Source organism: Panulirus ornatus, chromosome 9, assembly GCF_036320965.1.
Source record: "Panulirus ornatus isolate Po-2019 chromosome 9, ASM3632096v1, whole genome shotgun sequence".
Taxonomy (NCBI): domain Eukaryota; kingdom Metazoa; phylum Arthropoda; class Malacostraca; order Decapoda; family Palinuridae; genus Panulirus; species Panulirus ornatus.
In genome coordinates, this window is record NC_092232.1 from 42,503,411 (window position 1) to 42,517,000 (window position 13,590).

At 48.0% G+C, this 13,590-nt stretch overlaps 1 protein-coding gene across 6 annotated transcripts in view; it reads right to left on the bottom strand.

Annotated features, from left to right (window-relative positions):
- The window catches only part of LOC139750366 (membrane progestin receptor gamma-like), a 210,188-nt gene that overhangs the window by 124,180 nt on the left and 72,418 nt on the right, over nucleotides 1–13,590 (bottom strand). For 3 of the 6 annotated variants that reach the window (XM_071665080.1, XM_071665084.1, XM_071665082.1), the window contains exon 1: nucleotides 3,581–6,791. The exons of the other annotated variants lie outside the window; for them this stretch is intronic. The gene's annotated coding sequence lies outside the window, so the exon portion shown is untranslated. Of the gene's footprint in view, nucleotides 1–3,580; nucleotides 6,792–13,590 lie in introns of those variants that run through there. 6 annotated transcript variants of the gene reach the window in all.

The window sequence follows — 13,590 nt, forward strand, 5'->3', positions numbered from 1 at the left end:
AGAGACTGAGTACAGAATGGAAAAAGGTGAGAACAAAGGACGTAAAGGGAGTGGGGGAGGAATGGGATGTATTTAGGGAAGCAGTCACTGATTGCGCAAAACATGCTTGTGGCATGAGAAGCGTGGGAGGTGGACAGATTAGAAAGGGTAGTGGGTGGTGGGATGAAGAAGTAAGATTATTAGTGAAAGAGAAGAGAGAGGCATTTGGACGATTTTGCTGGGAAATAATGCAAATGAGTGAAAGATGTATAAAGAAAGAGGCAGAAGGTCAAGAGAAAGGTGCAAGAGGTGAAAAAGAGGGCAAATGAGAGTTGGGGTGAGAGAGTATCATTAAATTTTAGGGAGAATAAAAAGATGTTTTGGAAGGAGGTAAATAAAGTGTGTAAGACAAGGGAACAAATGCGAACTTCAGTGAAGGGGGCTAATGGGGAGGTGATAGCAAGTAGTGGTGATGTGAGGAGATGGAGTGAGTATTTTGAAGGTTTGTTGAATGTTTTTGATGATCGAGTGGCAGATATAGGGTGTTTTGGTCGAGGTGGTGTGCAAAGTGAGAGGGTTGGGGAAAATGATTTGGTAAACAGAGAAGAGGTAGTAAAAGCTTTGCGGAAGATGGTTTTGCAGTGGAATTTATTAGAATAGGGGCTGACTGTATTGTTGACTGGTTGGTACCGTTATTTAATGTATGTATGACTCATGGTGAGGTGTCTGAGGATTGGCGGAATGCTTGCATAGTGCCATCGTACAAAGGCAAAGGGGATAAATGTGAGTGCTCAAATTACAGAGGTATAAGTTTGTTGAGTATTCCTGGTAAATTATATGGGAGGGTATTGATTGAGAGGGTGAAGGCATGTACAGAGCATCAGATTGGGGAAGAGCAGTGTGGTTTCAGAAGTGGTAGTGGATGTGTGGATCAGGCGTTTGCTTTGAAGAATGTTTGTGAGAAATACTTAGAAAAGTAAATGGATTTGTATGTAGCATTTATGGATCTGGAGAAGGCTCTTACTTTTTCATCCCACCACTCACTACCCTTTCTAATCTGCCCACCTCCCATGCTTCTCATGCTACAAACATCTTTTGCGCAATCCATCACTGCTTCCCTAAATACATCCCATTCCTCCCCCACTCCCCTTACCTCCTTTGTTCTCACCTTTCTCCATTCTGAACTCAGTCTCTCCTGGTACTTCCTCACACAAGTCTCCTTCCCAAGCTCACTTACTCTCACCACTCTCTTCACCCCAACATTCTCTCTTCTTTTCTGAAAACCTCTACAAATCTTCACCTTCGCCTCCACAAGATAATGATCAGACATCCCTCCAGCTGCACCTCTCAGCACATTAACATCCAAAAGTCTCTATTTCGCGCGCCTATCAATTAACACATAATCCAATAACGCTCTCTAGCCATCTCTACTACTTACATACGTATACTTATGTATATCTCTCTTTTTAAACCAGGTATTCCCAATCACCAGTCCTTTTTCAGCACATAAATCTACAAGCTCTTCACCATTTCCATTCACAACACTGAACACCCCAAGTATACTAATTATGCCCTCAATTGCCATATTACTCTTGGGAGTAAAGTCAGGGGTTAGTGAGAGGACAAGAGCAAGGGAAGGAGTAGCACTACTCCTGAAACAGGAGTGGTGGGAGTATGTAAGAAAGTAAATGCTAGATTGATATGGGTAAAACTGAAAGTAGATGGAGAGAGATGGGTGATTATTGGTGCATATGCACCTGGGCATGAGAAGAAAGATCATGAGAGGCAAGAGTTTTGGGAGCAGCTGAATGAGTGTGTTCGTGGTTTTGATGCACGAGACCGGGTTATGGTGATGGGTAATTTGAATATATATATATATATATATATATATACATATATATATATATACGAATAAAGTGTATATGAACGCGCACCTTCATAGAACATACAAACCTCCAACAGCCAGGATCGAACCTGGGACCCCTTGTGCAAGAGGCAGGCATGCTAACCGCTCGGCTAAGGGGCTAACCGCTGGCTATGTGTTCTGTTCGGAAACAACCGATAGACCCCGTTGCTCACCATTGTGAGACGAAGGGTATTCGAGTACTTAGTATTTCGAATAGTTGTTTCCTATTATACAGTCCCTTAGCCGAGCGGTTAGCATGCCTGCCTCTTGCACAAGGGGTCCCAGGTTCGATCCTGGCTGTTGGAGGTTTGTATGATATATATATATATATATATATATATATATACATATATATATATATATATGGGTCCCTCAGGTCGCCTCAGTAATTCAAAACTCTACACTAACCTACATTCCTGTCTCTATTATACTCAAGTCTGACGGGTGTATGTAAATGTCTTGTCCATGGTCAGCTCACGGCACATCTCACACTGCTAAATTAAACGTCGGAATTCAATATCCACGATTGTAAATTCAGGACAATGGTATGCATAATTATGAGAGAGAGAGAGAGAGAGAGAGAGAGAGAGAGAGAGAGAGAGAGAGAGAGAGAGAGAGAGAGAGAGAGAGAGAGAGAGAGAGAGAGAGACAAAATCACAGTTCAAGCCACATTCACAACAGTTGTTGGCGACCCAGTGGCGAGGTTTTGCCCTGGCCACCACACACACCACGACCACACGACATTTGCATCATATTACACTACTGTTCCAGCGGGAAAACAAATTTGGTACGTGAATGTTTTAATCGAGGCGTTCGCCTCCTAACCCTGCCATACCCTCACTTGCCCCATAATAACCCACTTCCATCCATTATATAAAACACACGATATCACGTTTTCTATTTGTCCTGCGGACTGTTTTCGCCGATATTCAAATTGGTCGTTATAAAAAATCTTCACCAATCATATTGACTTTCCAAACTATCGCTGCTAATGTAGAATAATAAAGACTTGAATTAAAGACTTCGAACCCTTCTACATTATTTGCATTCTCATTTCTAAAACTTTATTATGACGTAGTTTTATTCATTCTCAAACTTGAGTCGTGAATGAGAAACACGAATGTATGAAATATTCTCATTCATAAATGATGTATAAAGTAAGCATCAATAACCAATCCATCTCCTGAATGGCCTAACAACATACAAACATTCACGTTGTATATCACAAACCAGCTTACAACATTACGCGCTTTGTATGAAGTTCATTTTTCTAATCTCTTATCAACTGTGTCTTTTCTCATGGGTGTGAGGCTTACACAAGGGAGGGAGGAGGGGTGCCCGTAGCATCATCTACACATGTCACTGAGCAAATCCGACGCTGGAGTATAACACGCTTGCAAGCGGAGTCCGGTAACCCTGGCATATTCATCCACAAGCAAACAGAAACGTTAAATAACGTTTCATTAACGTATTTCCTGAATTGTTACTTCCATTGTACTAAGGCATGATTATGCCCATGTATGGAGAACAGCTACAACACGGCTCTACAACCCCTGTATATGTACTAACAGAACAGCTACAACACGGCTCTACAACCCCTGTATATGTACTTACCCGACACTTGAAAACTGACTGATCACAAATCCCTCCACTCTAGCCTTAAACCTCACAATTCACTCCACCTTATATACCCACCGTGGGGTCTTCTTCTTCTTCAATAAACAGTACTCCAGTTTATGGTCGCGAGAGCTGGCTGGCTTGGTGACTGGCTGGCTGCTTATACGCCTCTGGTGATGGGTTAAGCCCCCACAGTGGTGGGCGAGCGACACCGTCAAAATACCTAACAAGTAGCGTTGTGCAACTCGTCGCTGGGCCGGCTGTTGCCACCTTGTGTTCTCTCCAACACCTTTGAATTTCTCGCGTCCTCTCTCGGCCAACCAAGACTCTCTTACATTTTTCAAATCCCTAAATCAACTTCCTTTAAAAGTTTCATTTCTTCCATTCCTTCAGTCCTTCAGACCCTGTGTTTTCGTTGAATTAACCAAGATTCGAAAATGACTCGTACGCAAACAGAGACTTTCGCTTAAAAGATAACGTACGGAATGCTATACGATACACTTTCATAATTCATTATTGTCATAGTTGAGGAAAAGTGTTCAACATATCAGTGTCCAGAGATATGTTAACCTCCCACTCCATTATTTCATATACTTGACAGCTCCAGCCAGCAGTCATTACCAACGAATATTGACATAAACGTGAAGGTGATCTTCACATTGTCTTAATGATACATGGATCAACAATGCTTGTAAAAGTTCATGCAGTCACTTGGCTTTGTTACGTTCATGGTCGCCGTAGCGATGCAGGGGGGGGGGGGGGCAGCGAGAGTATTTGGTGTGTGTGTGTGTGTGTGTGTGTGTGTGTGTGCAGGAGGCGGGATGAGTGCGGGAGGTTAGGAGGTACATAGCAATGACTTTACACAACGCTACCTACCAGTCATGGCTGTGTACACCCTAACCCCACGGACACACTCCGCCTCCTACACTAAACACCGTCGCTCCCCACACACACACTATCTCCTGCCCCAACACACTACCTACTGTGGCGCTCCTCACACTATCTCCTGCCCCAACACACTACCTACTGTGGCGCTCCTCACACTATCTCCTGCCCCAACACACTACCTACTGTGGCGCTCCTCACACTATCTCCTGCCCCAACACACTACCTACTGTGGCGCTCCTCACACTATCTCCTGCCCCAACACACTACCTACTGTGGCGCTCCTCACACTATCTCCTGCCCCAACACACTACCTACTGTGGCGCTCCTCACACTATCTCCTGCCCCAACACACTACCTACTGTGGCAATGAGTTAACCAAGCCTAGTTCGTTCTGCAACATCTTTACCTACCTCGCCCCAACACTGTACTCGTGGGACCAGCGTGTACGGTCCTCACATTACCTGACACAAGATATGAAGATTTCTGTTTTGGTTATAACTTGACGATGATGGTCCTAGATGGTCCTGGGAGACAATTCGCTCACGTAATATTTATCAACCAACTCTTTATATTCACTCACATTATGTCATCGTTCCTTCACTTACTACTACTGTTATTCACCCACATTATATCATCGCTCCTTCATTTATCACTACTGTTATTCACTCACATTATATCATCGTTCCTTCATTTATTACTACTGTTATTCACTCACATTATATCATCGTTCCTTCATTTATTACGACTGTTATTCACTCACATTATACCATCGTTCCTTCACTTACTACTACTGCGCCACATGAGATAGATCATGCCGAACATATCTCATCACCGATTCATTATCGTTAAAATGACAACCACCAATTATTGAAAACAAGAGGACGTGTGGCACAGGTAGGAGGAGTATGGTGGGGACACTCCTCCCATGTAGAGAAGATGAAGCATCTCAGTGGAGTGGAAGTAAGGTGGTCGCATGCCAGAGGAAGAACTTTCTGCAGATGGGCGGAGGTCACCAGTGGAGTGCCCCAGGGTTCAGTTTTGGGACCATTACTCTTCTTGATCTTTGCTCGTAACTTGCCTGCCTGAAGGTTTGCTCTCCTCCTACCTTAGTACGTCTGCAGATCATGTAAACACTCATGAGGAATGTGACCAGCGACCAGGATGGCATCAGTTTACAAGGGGACCCAGATACATTCCAAAACTGGTCTGGTATATGGTTGATGAAATCCTACCTAACTATATATATAAGGTATTGTGGATGGGGAAGGATTATGAACCAACAGGAAATAAGATTCAGGATTTCGTGTGTTAAAGGGACTTAGGAATCGGCAACATCCCTCACTTGTCGCCAAAGTCTACTATTAGAAGATGAGGAAAGAGGACGAACTGTTCTCCAGTAAATATCAAACAACTTTCAACTATATGGATAAGAACGTATCTAGCAGCAGTTCACATCCTGCATTAGGCGAAAACTGAAATATACTTCACAAGTTGGGTCCCCGTACCTAAAGACGCACCAAGAACAAATGGAGAAGGTCCAGAGGAGGGCAGAAAGATGGTACAAGAATAAAGAGAGCTAAGCTTCCGGGAAAGGCAAGACAGATGAGTTAGGGGTGATCTGATCACATCTAAGTTTTCTAAAACAGATGGCTGACGCAGACAGTGAACAGGTCTTCCAGATATGTAGGGAGAGAACAACCAGGACAGAACATGATATTAAGGAGGAAACTTATTAAGACGTGAGGACATACTTCTATATATTAAGACTTGTGACACAATGTTGTATACTGGCAGGACATGGTTCATGCACGCAACATAAATGACTAAGTACTGTGATGTAGTCAACAGTTGTGGCACAAGAGTGAAGAACTTCCTTCCCGAAATACACAAATTGGTAATTACACACACACACACACACACACACACACACACACACACAGCGGGGTCGAACAAGGCAGTTGATCTTAACAGAATGAATCACCCGGGCACCCCCCCCACCCCCTACAGCTAACCCCCTCCCTACATACGCTCCATTCATACAGTGCCAGCCACCGCATATGTCACATATGTGACCACCATTATGCTACACACGCCACAAAGGTGACCGCCAGACACACAGCACACGCCACATGTGACCACAACACAGTGCACACGCCACACGTGACCAATGCACATGCCACATGTGGCCATCGCGCACTGCACACGCCACAAGTGACCACAGCACACTGCAAATGCACATGTGACAACTGCACACGCCACAGCACACGTCACATGTGACCACTGTACAACCCACATGTACAACACACACTGCACACGCCACATGTGACCACCTCACACTGCACAACCCACATGTCCATCACACACTGCACAACCCACATGTCCATCACACACTGCATAACCCACATGTCCATCACACACTGCACAACCCACATGTCCATCACACACTGCACAACCCACATGTCCATCACACACTGCACAACCCACATGTCCATCACACACTGCACAACCCACATGTCCATCACACACTGCACAACCCACATGTCCATCACACACTGCACAACCCACATGTCCATCACACACTGCACAACCCACATGTCCATCACACACTGCACAACCCACATGTCCATCACACACTGCACAACCCACATGTCCATCACACACTGCACAACCCACATGTCCATCACACACTGCACAACCCACATGTCCATCACACACTGCACAACCCACATGTCCATCACACACTGCACAACCCACATGTCCATCACACACTGCACAACCCACATGTCCATCACACACTGCACAACCCACATGTCCATCACACACTGCACAACCCACATGTCCATCACACACTGCACAACCCACATGTCCATCACACACTGCACAACCCACATGTCCATCACACACTGCACAACCCACATGTCCATCACACACTGCACAACCCACATGTCCATCACACACTGCACAACCCACATGTCCATCACACACTGCACAACCCACATGTCCATCACACACTGCACAACCCACATGTCCATCACACACTGCACAACCCACATGTCCATCACACACTGCACAACCCACATGTCCATCACACACTGCACAACCCACATGTCCATCACACACTGCACAACCCACATGTCCATCACACACTGCACAACCCACATGTCCATCACACACTGCACAACCCACATGTCCATCACACACTGCACAACCCACATGTCCATCACACACTGCACAACCCACATGTCCATCACACACTGCACAACCCACATGTCCATCACACACTGCACAACCCACATGTCCATCACACACTGCACAACCCACATGTCCATCACACACTGCACAACCCACATGTCCATCACACACTGCACAACCCACATGTCCATCACACACTGCACAACCCACATGTCCATCACACACTGCACAACCCACATGTCCATCACACACTGCACAACCCACATGTCCATCACACACTGCACAACCCACATGTCCATCACACACTGCACAACCCACATGTCCATCACACACTGCACAACCCACATGTCCATCACACACTGCACAACCCACATGTCCATCACACACTGCACAACCCACATGTCCATCACACACTGCACAACCCACATGTCCATCACACACTGCACAACCCACATGTCCATCACACACTGCACAACCCACATGTCCATCACACACTGCACAACCCACATGTCCATCACACACTGCACAACCCACATGTCCATCACACACTGCACAACCCACATGTCCATCACACACTGCACAACCCACATGTCCATCACACACTGCACAACCCACATGTCCATCACACACTGCACAACCCACATGTCCATCACACACTGCACAACCCACATGTCCATCACACACTGCACAACCCACATGTCCATCACACACTGCACAACCCACATGTCCATCACACACTGCACAACCCACATGTCCATCACACACTGCACAACCCACATGTCCATCACACACTGCACAACCCACATGTCCATCACACACTGCACAACCCACATGTCCATCACACACTGCACAACCCACATGTCCATCACACACTGCACAACCCACATGTCCATCACACACTGCACAACCCACATGTCCATCACACACTGCACAACCCACATGTCCATCACACACTGCACAACCCACATGTCCATCACACACTGCACAACCCACATGTCCATCACACACTGCACAACCCACATGTCCATCACACACTGCACAACCCACATGTCCATCACACACTGCACAACCCACATGTCCATCACACACTGCACAACCCACATGTCCATCACACACTGCACAACCCACATGTCCATCACACACTGCACAACCCACATGTCCATCACACACTGCACAACCCACATGTCCATCACACACTGCACAACCCACATGTCCATCACACACTGCACAACCCACATGTCCATCACACACTGCACAACCCACATGTCCATCACACACTGCACAACCCACATGTCCATCACACACTGCACAACCCACATGTCCATCACACACTGCACAACCCACATGTCCATCACACACTGCACAACCCACATGTCCATCACACACTGCACAACCCACATGTCCATCACACACTGCACAACCCACATGTCCATCACACACTGCACAACCCACATGTCCATCACACACTGCACAACCCACATGTCCATCACACACTGCACAACCCACATGTCCATCACACACTGCACAACCCACATGTCCATCACACACTGCACAACCCACATGTCCATCACACACTGCACAACCCACATGTCCATCACACACTGCACAACCCACATGTCCATCACACACTGCACAACCCACATGTCCATCACACACTGCACAACCCACATGTCCATCACACACTGCACAACCCACATGTCCATCACACACTGCACAACCCACATGTCCATCACACACTGCACAACCCACATGTCCATCACACACTGCACAACCCACATGTCCATCACACACTGCACAACCCACATGTCCATCACACACTGCACAACCCACATGTCCATCACACACTGCACAACCCACATGTCCATCACACACTGCACAACCCACATGTCCATCACACACTGCACAACCCACATGTCCATCACACACTGCACAACCCACATGTCCATCACACACTGCACAACCCACATGTCCATCACACACTGCACAACCCACATGTCCATCACACACTGCACAACCCACATGTCCATCACACACTGCACAACCCACATGTCCATCACACACTGCACAACCCACATGTCCATCACACACTGCACAACCCACATGTCCATCACACACTGCACAACCCACATGTCCATCACACACTGCACAACCCACATGTCCATCACACACTGCACAACCCACATGTCCATCACACACTGCACAACCCACATGTCCATCACACACTGCACAACCCACATGTCCATCACACACTGCACAACCCACATGTCCATCACACACTGCACAACCCACATGTCCATCACACACTGCACAACCCACATGTCCATCACACACTGCACAACCCACATGTCCATCACACACTGCACAACCCACATGTCCATCACACACTGCACAACCCACATGTCCATCACACACTGCACAACCCACATGTCCATCACACACTGCACAACCCACATGTCCATCACACACTGCACAACCCACATGTCCATCACACACTGCACAACCCACATGTCCATCACACACTGCACAACCCACATGTCCATCACACACTGCACAACCCACATGTCCATCACACACTGCACAACCCACATGTCCATCACACACTGCACAACCCACATGTCCATCACACACTGCACAACCCACATGTCCATCACACACTGCACAACCCACATGTCCATCACACACTGCACAACCCACATGTCCATCACACACTGCACAACCCACATGTCCATCACACACTGCACAACCCACATGTCCATCACACACTGCACAACCCACATGTCCATCACACACTGCACAACCCACATGTCCATCACACACTGCACAACCCACATGTCCATCACACACTGCACAACCCACATGTCCATCACACACTGCACAACCCACATGTCCATCACACACTGCACAACCCACATGTCCATCACACACTGCACAACCCACATGTCCATCACACACTGCACAACCCACATGTCCATCACACACTGCACAACCCACATGTCCATCACACACTGCACAACCCACATGTCCATCACACACTGCACAACCCACATGTCCATCACACACTGCACAACCCACATGTCCATCACACACTGCACAACCCACATGTCCATCACACACTGCACAACCCACATGTCCATCACACACTGCACAACCCACATGTCCATCACACACTGCACAACCCACATGTCCATCACACACTGCACAACCCACATGTCCATCACACACTGCACAACCCACATGTCCATCACACACTGCACAACCCACATGTCCATCACACACTGCACAACCCACATGTCCATCACACACTGCACAACCCACATGTCCATCACACACTGCACAACCCACATGTCCATCACACACTGCACAACCCACATGTCCATCACACACTGCACAACCCACATGTCCATCACACACTGCACAACCCACATGTCCATCACACACTGCACAACCCACATGTCCATCACACACTGCACAACCCACATGTCCATCACACACTGCACAACCCACATGTCCATCACACACTGCACAACCCACATGTCCATCACACACTGCACAACCCACATGTCCATCACACACTGCACAACCCACATGTCCATCACACACTGCACAACCCACATGTCCATCACACACTGCACAACCCACATGTCCATCACACACTGCACAACCCACATGTCCATCACACACTGCACAACCCACATGTCCATCACACACTGCACAACCCACATGTCCATCACACACTGCACAACCCACATGTCCATCACACACTGCACAACCCACATGTCCATCACACACTGCACAACCCACATGTCCATCACACACTGCACAACCCACATGTCCATCACACACTGCACAACCCACATGTCCATCACACACTGCACAACCCACATGTCCATCACACACTGCACAACCCACATGTCCATCACACACTGCACAACCCACATGTCCATCACACACTGCACAACCCACATGTCCATCACACACTGCACAACCCACATGTCCATCACACACTGCACAACCCACATGTCCATCACACACTGCACAACCCACATGTCCATCACACACTGCACAACCCACATGTCCATCACACACTGCACAACCCACATGTCCATCACACACTGCACAACCCACATGTCCATCACACACTGCACAACCCACATGTCCATCACACACTGCACAACCCACATGTCCATCACACACTGCACAACCCACATGTCCATCACACACTGCACAACCCACATGTCCATCACACACTGCACAACCCACATGTCCATCACACACTGCACAACCCACATGTCCATCACACACTGCACAACCCACATGTCCATCACACACTGCACAACCCACATGTCCATCACACACTGCACAACCCACATGTCCATCACACACTGCACAACCCACATGTCCATCACACACTGCACAACCCACATGTCCATCACACACTGCACAACCCACATGTCCATCACACACTGCACAACCCACATGTCCATCACACACTGCACAACCCACATGTCCATCACACACTGCACAACCCACATGTCCATCACACACTGCACAACCCACATGTCCATCACACACTGCACAACCCACATGTCCATCACACACTGCACAACCCACATGTCCATCACACACTGCACAACCCACATGTCCATCACACACTGCACAACCCACATGTCCATCACACACTGCACAACCCACATGTCCATCACACACTGCACAACCCACATGTCCATCACACACTGCACAACCCACATGTCCATCACACACTGCACAACCCACATGTCCATCACACACTGCACAACCCACATGTCCATCACACACTGCACAACCCACATGTCCATCACACACTGCACAACCCACATGTCCATCACACACTGCACAACCCACATGTCCATCACACACTGCACAACCCACATGTCCATCACACACTGCACAACCCACATGTCCATCACACACTGCACAACCCACATGTCCATCACACACTGCACAACCCACATGTCCATCACACACTGCACAACCCACATGTCCATCACACACTGCACAACCCACATGTCCATCACACACTGCACAACCCACATGTCCATCACACACTGCACAACCCACATGTCCATCACACACTGCACAACCCACATGTCCATCACACACTGCACAACCCACATGTCCATCACACACTGCACAACCCACATGTCCATCACACACTGCACAACCCACATGTCCATCACACACTGCACAACCCACATGTCCATCACACACTGCACAACCCACATGTCCATCACACACTGCACAACCCACATGTCCATCACACACTGCACAACCCACATGTCCATCACACACTGCACAACCCACATGTCCATCACACACTGCACAACCCACATGTCCATCACACACTGCACAACCCACATGTCCATCACACACTGCACAACCCACATGTCCATCACACACTGCACAACCCACATGTCCATCACACACTGCACAACCCACATGTCCATCACACACTGCACAACCCACATGTCCATCACACACTGCACAACCCACATGTCCATCACACACTGCACAACCCACATGTCCATCACACACTGCACAACCCACATGTCCATCACACACTGCACAACCCACATGTCCATCACACACTGCACAACCCACATGTCCATCACACACTGCACAACCCACATGTCCATCACACACTGCACAACCCACATGTCCATCACACACTGCACAACCCACATGTCCATCACACACTGCACAACCCACATGTCCATCACACACTGCACAACCCACATGTCCATCACACACTGCACAACCCACATGTCCATCACACACTGCACAACCCACATGTCCATCACACACTGCACAACCCACATGTCCATCACACACTGCACAACCCACATGTCCATCACACACTGCACAACCCACATGTCCATCACACACTGCACAACCCACATGTCCATCACACACTGCACAACCCACATGTCCATCACACACTGCACAACCCACATGTCCATCACACACTGCAC